The following is a 14,191-nucleotide window of genomic DNA, read 5'->3' on the forward strand; positions in this document are numbered from 1 at the left end:
TGAATGATAATAAAAAAATTAAAACATTAATATTGTTGTGTTTATGAATCTTTTTTTATTGGAGGGTTCCGGATTAAATTTTATATCTTCCTGATACAATACATGATACCGCGCCATGTACATACATGCACGCACTACTGAACATAAGTTAATAGTGAAATCGTGACAACGTTGTATTTTATACTTCAAGCTGAATATAGTATTAGTTATTACGTTACTTGTGAACTGTTGGGAAGAAAGCATTATCAGAGTATTATCTGAAAAGAATATGCGAAAGAAACTAATGATTACTAAAGATAAAAGAGTTTTAGCTAAAATAATTCGTTGTTTGAGAAGTTAATTATAATATTATTTAGGAGTTTGTTATGAAAAGTATTTTTGAACAATATTGATAAGAAACCGATGGTTACCAAAGGTAAAATACTCTTAATTAAAGTCATATGTTGTTTAAGAAATTAATAGTGATATTGTTTAAAAATTTATTCTAAAATATATTTTTTAATAATGAAGAAAAATATCTAATAGTTACTAAAGATAAAAGAGTTCTAACTTAAATTATATGTTGTTTAAAAAGTTAATTTAAGTAGTATCTAAATGCTGTTATTGAAAGTATTTTTTTTATAACATGAAAATGTTATTCTCTACTTTTTTGTACCAACGAAAATTTTTTTCACTAGTAATAAATAAAAATTTTTACTCGAATTCAGTTTTTCAATTTTATGGGTACTACTGAAAATAGTAAGAATAAAAAATTGTTAAGTCACAATAAAAACTATAACATGTTTAAAATTCATTGAAGTATTTCATTCAAAAAAGTAGAGAATAACATTTTCATGTTATAAAAAAAATACTTTCAATAACAGCATTTAGATACTACTTAAATTAACTTTTTAAACAACATATAATTTAAGTTAGAACTCTTTTATCTTTAGTAACTATTAGATATTTTTCTTCATTATTAAAAAATATATTTTAGAATAAATTTTTAAACAATATCACTATTAATTTCTTAAACAACATATGACTTTAATTAAGAGTATTTTACCTTTGGTAACCATCGGTTTCTTATCAATATTGTTCAAAAATACTTTTCATAACAAACTCCTAAATAATATTATAATTAACTTCTCAAACAACGAATTATTTTAGCTAAAACTCTTTTATCTTTAGTAATCATTAGTTTCTTTCGCATATTCTTTTCAGATAATACTCTGATAATGCTTTCTTCCCAACAGTTCACAAGTAACGTAATAACTAATACTATATTCAGCTTGAAGTATAAAATACAACGTTGTCACGATTTCACTATTAACTTATGTTCAGTAGTGCGTGCATGTATGTACATGGCGCGGTATCATGTATTGTATCAGGAAGATATAAAATTTAATCCGGAACCCTCCAATAAAAAAAGATTCATAAACACAACAATATTAATGTTTTAATTTTTTTATTATCATTCAAGAAAGTCTTCAGAATAATTTACTAAATTTACAGCTATTTATTGGAATACTTGGTAAAAAAAAGAAATTATATTTTAGAGGGCCTGTACTCATTTTTTGATACGGCCCGGAGCGAAAGAACTACAGTCGAACTTCTCTAAATGCAACTTCTCTAAGAGCAAAGTCTCTCTAAGTGCACCAAGGTCACTTCCCTAAATGCAAATTCCCCAACTCCCACTACTATTTTTCAACTGACGAATGAGAATTAGTTTCTGTCGCGCGAATTTTCAAATATCATTTTGAAATGATATGTAGTAAGCGAAATACATTCCGAAAATAAATAAATATTATTACATAAACTCAAAAAAAATACCAATTAGAGAGTAAAGTAATATAATTTATTCAGAACTAGTTTTTTTGCACATCATATAAACAATATCATAACTAATCTTCTTACAATTAATATTATTATTATTTTTAATAACACATTTTTTCATAAACTCTTCTGAAACTTATGATTTCAGTTTTTTTAAAATAATAATAAACATTGAACGATTAAAACTAGAATTAACTTTGCATTTTTTTAACGATAAATATTTTATTATGAACATCTTAAAATTTTAGTATAGACTAGTAGCAGTCTTAGTGATAGAAACTTATCTTCAATAACACTTTTGTTATTAATTTCTCATATACCTCTATTTTTGTGAAAGCCACAATGAATTTTAAACATGTTATAGTTTTTATTGTGACTTAACAATTTTTCATTCTTACTATTTTCAGTAGTACCCATAAAATTGAAAAACTGAATTCGAGTAAAAATTTTCTATCACCTTTTGTACTTTTTCTCTTAAAAAATAATAACAACTGAGCGATTAATACGAGACTTGACTTTCAACTCTTTTAACATTAATATGTAATATGTAATCATGAAAACTTTAATATAAAATAAAAGAATTTTTGATTTTCAATAACTATCAACTATCAGAAGTTTTGGTGATAGAAACTTATTTACCAATCAGTCATCTCATCACTTATAGTTGAACAGAAAGACTTTTCTGTGTCAAATCTTCATAGCACACTTGCAATACTGGTAGTAAATGTTGTGATAGTTGGCTATCATCATTTGGATAATAATTTAAAAGAATATTTGTTGCTTTATATGCATCTTGAATCGATATTTTTAGGGAGTCATCTTCATCAGAAAAGTTCTCTGTATGGTCTCTTTCTTGAGTAGTATCACTATCTACATTTTCAGAATTGTTAATTAATACATCTTTAACAATTTCTTTATCACTGAGTACAGCCCATTCAACTTCTTCATTGTCTGCATCAATCCATTCATTTACATCTTCCAGAGATACACCGGCAAAACCAGGAGTATTTGAAATCAAATTGTGGAAGATATTGAGATCAATACATTCAACATCAGATGAAACAGCATTATTTTCTAGTGGTATCAGCTTCTTCCAACAATTTCTGATGCCCCTACTTGTCAATTGATTCCAGGCTGATTCACAGAAAGATATACACTGTCGTAAATCAAATGATTTGAGCATATCATCAACTTCCTCATTTGTACGTTCTTGTAAAAATATATTTAAAAATAATTTTTTATAGCATTTTTAAAATTTTTCAATTATTCCTTTGTCCAATGGTTGAATAAGTGCTGTTTGTTTTTTTCTACTCTTAGCATTACTCAGAGACAACGGCGTGGACGTGGTAGAACTTTGTCTCTTTTGGGGTGCTTTTTTTTCGTGAGTCCCCTTGCCTCTCACGTTTCGGGGTGCTTTTTTTCGTGAGTCCCCTTGCCTCTCACTTTAACATTTCTTTCATTAGTGCTTCTTTGTCTAACAATTATTGCATACATATAGATTGCATTTTTCACAATAGATCCTTGTTCTTATTGGACATTTTTCAGTTGAACAATTTTTTAATTTGTCCCTATTAGATCGTGTATGAACTGTTTTACTTGTTTGACTTTTTTGAATATAATATTTAGCAATCGAAATAGTTAACTCTTTTATTCCAACTTTTTTCTTTCCATCGCGTGTAGCATTGAAAATTACGAGGGAATTTGTAATGGACGCCTGTATAAATCTTATAAAAACGACCCATGTCCATTTTTTGGAACGTATACTTGGAAGTACATTATTGCAGTGTCCATCATGCACGTCAACACCGCTCATAAATTTGTTGTACAAATGAAAAGCTTGCGGAAAAGCTAAATCAGATTTGGATCGAGCCTCTGAACTATATCTTCTCGAAGTTGATAGTGGACTTACACCTGCAGCAGTTGAAGCTATTGAAACGGTCTTCGAATCCATAATAGTGATGAAATTTATGCCACTATTTTGATCATGTTTTACAATATAAGTACCTCGTGGAGCTTTCTTTTCAAGTATATTCTTTTCCTTGACTCGCTTGTCTCTTATAGTGCCAGTGCATTTCAAACGTAATTTTTGCAAGTGTGAAATCAAATCCATATTTGTAAAAAAATTATCAAAGTACAAATGAAATGCAGGGATTTTATTATAATTTATTAGCCGAAAAAAGGGTTCTAATAAATGCAATACTACACGAGTACCTAAAGCACATTTTGCTAATTTGTTTCCGGTTTGGGAATTTTTACCGCAATATAGATCTAAATTCAGTAGATAGCCGTCTGAAGTGCATAAACCCCAAAATTTCAAACCAAACCTTATTGGTTTTCCTCGAATAAATTGTTTCAATACAGTTTTTGCATAAGACTTGGCCATCATTTCATCAATAGATATAGAAGTTTTCCATATTCCGAACTTTAGGAGGTTGTTTTGGAAAAGTTTCAACATCGAACGAACCCGCCACCCTTTATCGTTTAGATCCTCGTCTTTAGCTTTTGAATATTTTATTTTAGACTTGATTTCTTCAAACTTATCACGAGTCATTGCAGAAGAAACAATTTCACTAGATAAGAATGGATCAGATGACCAATAATCTCTCTGAGACTTTCTTTTATTGAATGAACTGAAAATAACTATACCTATAAAAGTGTCAAGGTCTTGTAATTTCACATCATAATTATTCTCTTTAGACGCATCAATTATATATTGTTTCATTTCGGCGGAAAAAAAGGTTTCAAACAATTGGAAAGGCTCGCACGCCTGTATATTCTTTTTTGCAGCTTCAGATAATAATATTGTTTCTTCACAAGTATTTGGATATGACGTCTCGCCATCGATCCAAATGAATTCGTGATTTTTTTCTCTAAACATATAGACTGGAGACGCGTTGGCTCAGTCGTCAAGGCGTCGGATTGCTAACCGGAAGGTTCGTAGTTCGCGAATCCCTTCTCTGACGATTTTTCGAGCAGGCACCACTGTTTACAAACAATGTGCCTTCTTCAACGCGTGCTCGTCGTGGCTAGAGATGCGATGCTCTTTGTGACCGCACGTTGATCGCCACGGCTTCGAATAAGGACAGGCGTGAATCTGACCAATTCACCCTGAATCCACTCCGGTCAAAAAATACATTACAACCCATAGCTCTTAGGAGTAGACTGTGATGTACGGCTATAGATCTTTCGAGATCTGAACGCCACACATTTATTTTATTTATTTAAACCTATAGACTTAACGAAAAAATTTTTAAGAACAAAAAAGTCTTGAAATTAGTTAATATACACTCTCAAATTTTTTCAAAAATTTTTTAGATATGTTTGAAAAATTGGATTTTTTGAAATTTTCGAAAATCAAAAATTGGATTCAAAAATTCTGAAAAAATTTAAGAGTGTTCTTTGACTAATTTAAAAACATTTTTCTTCTTAAAAATATTTTTCTAAAGTTTATAGTTTTTAAGAAAACGATAGATTAAGATTTTTATAAAATTTTTTCATTCTCGCCGCCATTTTGAAGAAACGCGTCGATGAAATTTTCTGAAAAAAATTCCTCTTAATGTTCGAGTGCCATGATCACCCCTGATCATAGTAAAAAGTCGATACCTTTGCGGTATCATTGTGAAAAAAAATACGAAAACAATTTTTTTTCGAAAATTTTCACGTTTTTCACGTTTAGATCGACCATATTTTTTTTTCTCGGTGTCTAATTGAAATTTTGGGCTCAGATTCTGAAAGAACATCAAATTTCGCGTAGGATTAGAGGTATTGCATTATTTTTTTGGTCCAATAACATAATAAATAAACACGTTGAAAAGTTAGCAAAAATTCTGATCACCTCAGCGTTAATGGGTTAAGGTTGGGCTATACCGAAGAAAAGTTCCAGTTAAAACGATCCGCGACGCTTCGCAGGCAAGCTTCATCCCCACTCTTCGTACTCAAGCCGACAGCTTATAATTTATAAATATAGAATTCTCAAATGAATGTATGCGAGCTCTGTGGTCAAAGCGCCAGACTTTCATTTTGCCGATGAGGATTCGATCACAGCCACAGTTCATTTTTTTTTCCGATGTTTAAATTACACATAATTACAATAAGTACCTACTCATGTTGGATTACAATTGTTTTCTAAAGTTTTATACAATCTACATTTTTTAATAAAGAGAATTCGTAGTAACTATACATGTCGTTTTTGGAACAATTAAGAAAATAATTTCAAACTAATTAAAATAGGTAATTATGATAATTATATGTAATTTTAACGAATGTAAAAAAATTTTTTTAATGTTCTCTACTGATAGAAGATTTCTGGATATAATACTTAAAAATTGGGCCACCTGTTATGACATTTTTTTTAACTAACTACTTTTTCAGATTAAGTAAAAATTGATTGCAAAAAGAATTTATCGTAAATTTTCTTCTACAAAATAAATTTTTAAATTATTTCAAGAAAATTCGAAAAAGTATTTTCTGACACAATTTATCGAGAGTAATGGAATAAAAAACTCAATTTTATAGATGACATAGCACTCCATTTGATTTTAAACTTTTTTGGTGTTTCAAAATTTTTTAAAATAATTATTCAAAAATAAGAATTTGGTTATTTGCAGAGTCATTTGGGACGTGTATATGACGCATAGTTTTACTTTCATCCGATGATGGCGGTTTTAGTAGGATACTTCAAACACTTGAAGAAAAATTCTGAATAAGATTTATGCTATCAAATGTTTATTAAGATTTTGATCGAACATTCGATCTACAATTTATTATGCACACTTATGTGATTTGTTTATTGAACAATTGATAAAAACAATTTTATGGTTTTGCGATTATGTCAAGTCAAACGTGGCGCAATTTTATGATTTCAAACATTTTTTGCATGTAGAACAATTTGAAAATATCGGATTCCCAAACAACAGTGACGTAGTGCCATTTTTTTTACAGATATCGAACGATATAATAATCTATAAATAAATAATATTATTTGTGTTTTTTATCAATATTAACATAAGAAATACATAAACTATTAATTCGCTCTATTTAGACATTGGGAGTATACCTATATATATCGTAGAAAAATTGTGGCCACAAGAAAGAGGTCCGCGTTAGATGGCATTTAGATAAGACTGACAAAGAAGAGGCTAGAAATTGAGTTGAAATGTGCGAAAAACGGAATTAAGGGCGTGGCCTAATCTGTATCTCGATAAATACTCAATGAATAAATTTCATTTTAGATTTAAATGAAAGCTTACAGTCATTATTAATTGTGTATTGAAAATTATTCCGGAATGTTGAATAGTTATTTAGATATTTACGATTAAACATTGCGTCGTGACGTCACGCGCGAACTTTTCAGTATAGAGTAGCGTGTTACTCGGCACTGTAAATATGAGCCGCGAGAGGTCGCTAGTTTGCCAAACGACAGTGGATAGATAAGGGGCAGAATGTGCAGGTGACGTGGCGCCAAGTATCTACCGTTACTCTAGATTTATATTGTAAAATATATGTGTGTCCATCTATAGATGGATTGACTAACGACACTTTGTTTGCAACGAGGGGAGAGTTTGTTTATCTTCAGTTTAGGACTGAGACTAGCTAACATTAGACGTCTTGTCTTTGATTCTGTCATTTTAATAAACTAACTTTTAATAATAGTTGTTCTCGTCCTATTATTTCACATTTGGTGTCAGAAGTGGGATTCTGACGTCAAACGAGGAGGGAAATAAGGAGGACTCGTTCTAATGATTGTGTTGAGAAGGAAAATTCGTCAAATGGTGAATTGTTGGCTTTGGAGATGCGGATCAACAGATTAGAGGAACAGTTTTTACAAACAAAATTAGAGATAAGATTTTTGATTAATAATAATTATTTTAATAATAATAATAATTTTAGTGATATGGTTTCACTTCGGGAAATAAAAAAATTAGTTTCTGCTCAAATTCAAGAAAATTTTAGTAAAAGAAATTCTAATATTAATTTAAATGTTTCTAAAAAATTTAAATGTTGGTTGTGCGGTAAAATTGGCCACAGAAAAAAAAAATGTGAATTTTCTTGCAAAAAATGATTTACGGAAAATTAATTCATAATTTTTTTCAGTTAATTTTAGAAATCACATTAATTAGTTTTTATTTGGATTTTAAAAATGTATCAATTACTATTTTACTCGGAAAGATCAAAGTAAATGTCCAAAAATTCAATCAATTTGGGAAGGTCCGTATATTATTCAAAATTTCTAATGGTCAATTTAAAATAGTTCATATGAATAGACTCGCTCCTTATGATGATGATTGATTGTTGATTCTTTCTGAATTCAAAGTTTTTGTAACTTCCAGTTTGAGAATTTTTCTCTTGAAGTTACCGTAGGATATACACGGTTGGAGTCTTTGTACTGGAATCCTTTTCTTCATTTATTGGCCAAAGTAAAACAAAGTGAGGTACTAGATGTCCATGGTATCCTATTCTTTTTGTTCGGATAGTATGCGTAACTGTGAGCCCAATTTTTAATAATTTAGTTCGCACAGTGAGCAGAAACTATTGAACTTATTTTTGAAAATTCCTTGCGCAAGGTGGAATTGATTGTTTTAATGATATTGAATCATTTATTTGAGAGTCACATTTGAATTTTGAAAGGATGCGTAGTCAGTTATTTATTTGGAGAATTTTGTCCAAGTAGTGAGACCATTCAACTGAAAAAATTTTATTTAATTGAAATTTTATTAAGAACTTAGATGCTGTAATAATCTTTAAATTTGTTTAGCTTCACGACCTCCCAGTTTCTTGGCATTTCCAGCTCTTTTTGGGTTTTGATTGGTACTTTCCAGGCTCTTTTCAATGGAGAAGAAGGAAGGAAAAAAAAATAATAAAGTTGATGTAAGAATTAAAATTTTGACTGACGGACTTTTAGTTTTTAAGATTTTGAATTGTATAGAATCACGTTATTAGTTAATTTAGATTATTTTGGCCTGTTTTGGAGGTTTTTACCCGCCGCAGGATTTTTCCCTCCAGAATAATTTGTTTTATTTATTTTCAAGCAGGCAGAGTTGGGAAGCGACAATACTGGTATTTAGGCTAAATAATTACTTGATTCATCTTTAAAATTTTGAATGATTATTAATTTGATTTTCATAATTTCGAATAAGAAATTTAATTTTAGATTTTGCATGTTTATTTATTTCAGCCTAATCCAATATTTTTACCCAGCTATTGGAAATTGCCAGGAGGCAATTTTTAGAAGATCGGGAAAAGTGTAAAATATATGTGTGTCCATCTATAGATGGATTGAATAACGACAGTTTGTTAGTTAACGACGATTGCTTGGAGGAGAGAGTTTGTTTATCTCCAGCTTAGGACTGAGACTATTTATCCATTTTTTTTATTATAAAATGTTTTTTTAAACATTTCGAACGATAGTAAGTACATCAGAAATCAACCATTTTCAGTAAAAGTATAGTGGATATTGTAAAATAAATACTTATTTCGTTGACGACTGATGGCAGCATATTCACCATGACACGTCTAAAATCTAGTGCAAAATGAGTGCATATCTTTATCTTTATTTTTAATAATAATAAAGTAATTAATGTGATTATATTGTTGTTCTCCGATGTAAAGAATAAAATAAGCTTTTGATTGAGTCCTAAATTAACTAAATTCATCCATTTTTGACGCCGTCATTTGTAAAGACAAATTTGCTAGGGACTTTCTAGGAGGAGATCTGTCTACAGCCCAGCCTTAAGTCTAAGTTGAACTGATTACAACATTATGTTTGTTAAGTAACAAATATGTAAAGAAAAGAATTTGAATTCCATCGTAAGATTTAATTTTTTGATTATTTATAACAAATACATTTTTCATTCACAAAGAGAATTCATTTTCATCCACGTTACATATAATAGTCTAGTAACCGTGTGAATTCAAGCCTCATGCTATCGTACATTAATTATAGAATAATAATGAAAATTGTTCACATATTCTTGTAGGGGATGATAAGGAGCGTATTTGTGTAAATTTTTATTACTCGGAAACAATAATTACTATTGTTTATCGAGTGTCAAAGTTTGACAAATTGCGTTCTTCCACCTTTCACCGCTTACGTAGCGTGAACGGTAAGGAATACATAAAAAAAAGTTAACATCTTTTTTGTAGAGAATCGCCGCGAAGGCGCACCAAAAATCGAGCATTTTAGGCGCTCTGGCAAAATATGCTGTTAAACGTCTTTTTAATAAACATTTGAAAAAAAAATATTTCCAGCATCTAAAAAAATCTGGGAAAATTCTGGAATGTTCAGAATCGTTTTCTAAATATTTTGCAATCAAAATTTTGAAAATATCAGTGCTCTGCAGTGGTCTGGGTGCAACCCGAAAGGTCCACTCGACCAACTTCCCAGTCGAAAAAAGGAAAAAACAATTCGAAAAGAATCCGTCTTCATTTTTTATAACAAATGGAATTGTTATAAACGAAATGAGTCTGTTTTTATCCATTCGATATGGTTAGTTACTTTATTTCAGTAAATGTGCGTTAGAAGAATTCGAATGTACCTCATAGATCCTTTTCTTCATTATTTACAACAAATTTTATAGTTATACACGGAAAAAGTATGTTTTCATTCATGTCATACGATTGGTAATATTTTTTTCGTAAAAGAAAAAATTATGCGTTAAAAGTACTCATATATATAGAAAGGGCCCCTATTTTTATTGTTTATAACAATTTGAAACTTATTATTTAAATATTACTATGATCAATAATCACTTATTAGTAACAATGTTCAATTGCTATGGACAAAATTCCATATTGTTGACAATTATTATTGACTATTATAGCGTCTTTAATGCTGTTTTCTCAATCCTGACACGAGTTTAAAATTCTTTCATTGCTGATTTTGTATTTTAAAATTTCCTTTTCCGATGAAATATTGTCACCATATTTTCATACAAGTATTCTAATCATTTAATATTCATATTTTTTTAAAGATTTCGAAATTTTGTCTGAAAAATGGTATACTTCATAAATTGAGAAATTCAGGTCATTTTCCATTTTTACTAGTTTTTTGGTTCTGCAAAAAAAATGGCTAAACCGATTTCGCTGAAAATCTAATCAATTCTAAATTACATAATTCCGCGTCGAATGCAATTGGTCCCACATCGAAATCATTTTTTGTTCTCGAGATAATCGAGGCGAAAAATAATTCTGAACGCACATACGTACATACACATGCAGACACACACACAGACGTCTACTGGAAAACGATCGTATTCGACTCTGGGGACCTTAAAACGTGAAGATATGTCAAAATTCGGGATTCGCAAAATCGGACCTATTACTATAACTTCCCACTGGGAAGTCAAGAAAATGAATTTTTCGATTTTTTATGGTATCTGAAGCGTCTTTTTTTGAAATTTTTTTTGTAAACTTTGCACCCTTATATTTTTTTTTGTTTATGGGCATATTTTATAGCCAATTCAGGCTATCTCAGTTTTTTAAACATTAAAAAACAGTTTTTCGAATATTTAATTCTACACGTTGCAACAGTGTCTCGTTCACATGACCTCCTGCACTAGAAGGTGCCGCCTCTTTACAATTAAAACGTAATTTTAGAGTAGTTTGTTGATAATTTACCCCTTACTGACATATAATTCTGATTGTACCTCATTCCTGGGGTTATATTGCTGTTTTTACTATCACTAATTGTTTTAACAACCCTCAAAATCTTTCCAAAGTATTAAATCATGCTGAAAAATTCTAATTTTACCATTTATGTAGCTAAACTATTGCTTATCTTCTACTTAATCCAATAATTTATCATCACACTCTGTATTATTCTAGTCTCTGTAGTTAATTCGGATAACCGTGTCTCTTTTAGGGGATGAATTATTTAACAAACTTAAGAGTAAAACTATGCGATTTCAGATAAACTTTTTTTTTAATTAAATATATATCACCCGAAGACAACTCTTGTCGTGCGAACGAAAGGGAAAATAGAACATAAAACGGTTGGATTCATTCTCAAGAGACCATGACTTTCAGACCATTCAGCATCTCGCGTATTTGCTCGTCATGCTATGGAAATGTTAATAGTATACGCGCCTGTGCGGTCAGCTGCAAATTATCGTTCGGAACACGCATCACTGATCCCACAGGAGACTTCTCACCCTTACTTTGATCTTTTTTCCAACTTCCTACATCATATTTTTTTTAGTAATATACGAGAAAATTCCCTACGACCACCAAAAAACTTTCAGCTATGTAATAAATCCTCATGGATCAAGATGAATAATCAAATTAACTATTAATTTACTATTCTATTATTTTTTTAGTGTAATTTGATTTTTTTAGTAGAATAAATTTTTCCTATTCGAGGGGAGTCGAACCTACGACCGCACGCTTGCACGCAACTTAAACCCTCGTTTGTATCCACAAGGCTATTCTGATACTTAATTTACAAATAAAAAATAGGCCTATATGAAAATATATTTTAGTTACATATATATATATATAAAAATGAGAATAATTATGTTGATTACATTTCAGTTTAGTCATTATTTAATAATTATTATGTATATTGTCTTCTTTTTAAATTGAGATTTATTCATTTTTGCGATTATAAAACATTTTGTTCATTTCATAGGTTAAAAAAATCGCTCAAAAAATCCTTATTCTCTGAATATTGAATATACGAAGTTAAAAAAAAAGTAAACGTGGAATTCTCTAATAATTCAGGTACACAATTAGTTTTTAAACTGTAAAATATCCTTATAGCTTAGAAACAATTATCCTGATCTGCTATCAATCTCAGTTTATCTATACATTATAATAACTTCTGCAATATATACTTGTTACTTTGACAATATATTACAGATATATAACACATATGTAACTTTCTGTTATAAAACTTGTTACATATTGTTACCTTTATCTTATATTGCTGTTATATTCAGTGTTTACTAGGTTTTTACCCTATAATATCCTATCGAATCCTATTGTAATTAATCGCAAGTGTTTCATTTATTCTTGAATATCCTACCGTATCCTTCTGAAACTAATCATACATATTATATTCACTTCTAAAAATCATATCGTTTCTTGCCGTAACTAATTATACATATTCCGTTCATTTTAGAATATCTAGGATACATTAAGATATTATAGGGTGAATAATATATTTACGATTGATTACGACAGGATACGATTGGATATTCTCTAGTATATATAATATTGTTAATGGATTACGATAGAACACGAAATAAATATTTGTGTTTATCGTTGCTGACTGCCCTTCATGTTTGCTGAATTTAATACGATAAACTTATATTCTTCGAAAGGTTGTCAAAGATTACAATAAACGTCTTTTTCGGACGTTACGATAAGTTACGATGGGAAATTATATGCATATTTGTGTGTGTCCTATTTTCCGTATTTAACACGATTAGATTCCTGGTTATGCTCAGTTACGGTGGATTACAAAAATTTTTCTAATCGTGATTTGCGACACAAAACGATATAATACGACAAGAAATGTGTCTGAGATTTGCGTTTAAATTTTTACGAATTGATTACGATAGATTACGATCAAAATGTTTGTTCGGAAATAAATTTTTTTTCATAGGTACGATAGCGTACGATAAAGGCATATACAACCGAATAGAAATCCTGTCGTTTTCTGTCTGGTTCTATCGGTTTGTTTTACAAGGGAATGCAATACATTCGAGGACTTAAAAGAAGTCCAAGTCACTCATATAGCACACTGAAACGCTGTTTGCTGGATATCTATTCCCTTAATCCTGAGTTAGTATTTTATATAATTATTATTTATACAGTAAAAAAAAATAAAGTAACGTGACTTAATTATGCTCGATTACAATAAGTATTTCAACAAAACCGAATTCTGCCTACTGGTGACGTTTTTTTTAGTCCCAATAACAACAATGGCTTCTACGGATAATGCACTTTCGCTCCACCACCAAGAGACGAATTGACGATTTTTCTATTGATTGACAAAAAGGCCTGTCGGTTATTATCGACTCAACCTTTAGTAATTTGGCTATTTTGTCCATGCAGCGTGGTTGTTGTCGCGATCTGCTGTTTCATGCAAAGGAGGAATAGAAAGAGGGTGATTACCCAGTAACGTCGTGTTACAATATAATATAAACATGAATTACAGATTGCACTTAGTGAACGCAAACTTGAGAAAACGCAAAGTGTCCAACTTTTACCTATAAAACGAAAACGGCTGAATGTTTTCCGGAAACTTCTAACTTTTAATCTTTAAGGATTTTACATGACCGATGAAACACGAATTCAATTCTACTTCGAGTTTATTGGAACTTATTAGTTGGTACAGCTTACAGTTATTCTGATATAAAACTGTATGGAATAGAAA

Source organism: Chelonus insularis, unplaced genomic scaffold (genome assembly GCF_013357705.1).
Source record: "Chelonus insularis isolate UGA/USDA-ARS -01 unplaced genomic scaffold, ASM1335770v1 contig_344_pilon, whole genome shotgun sequence".
In the NCBI taxonomy this organism is placed as follows: domain Eukaryota; kingdom Metazoa; phylum Arthropoda; class Insecta; order Hymenoptera; family Braconidae; genus Chelonus; species Chelonus insularis.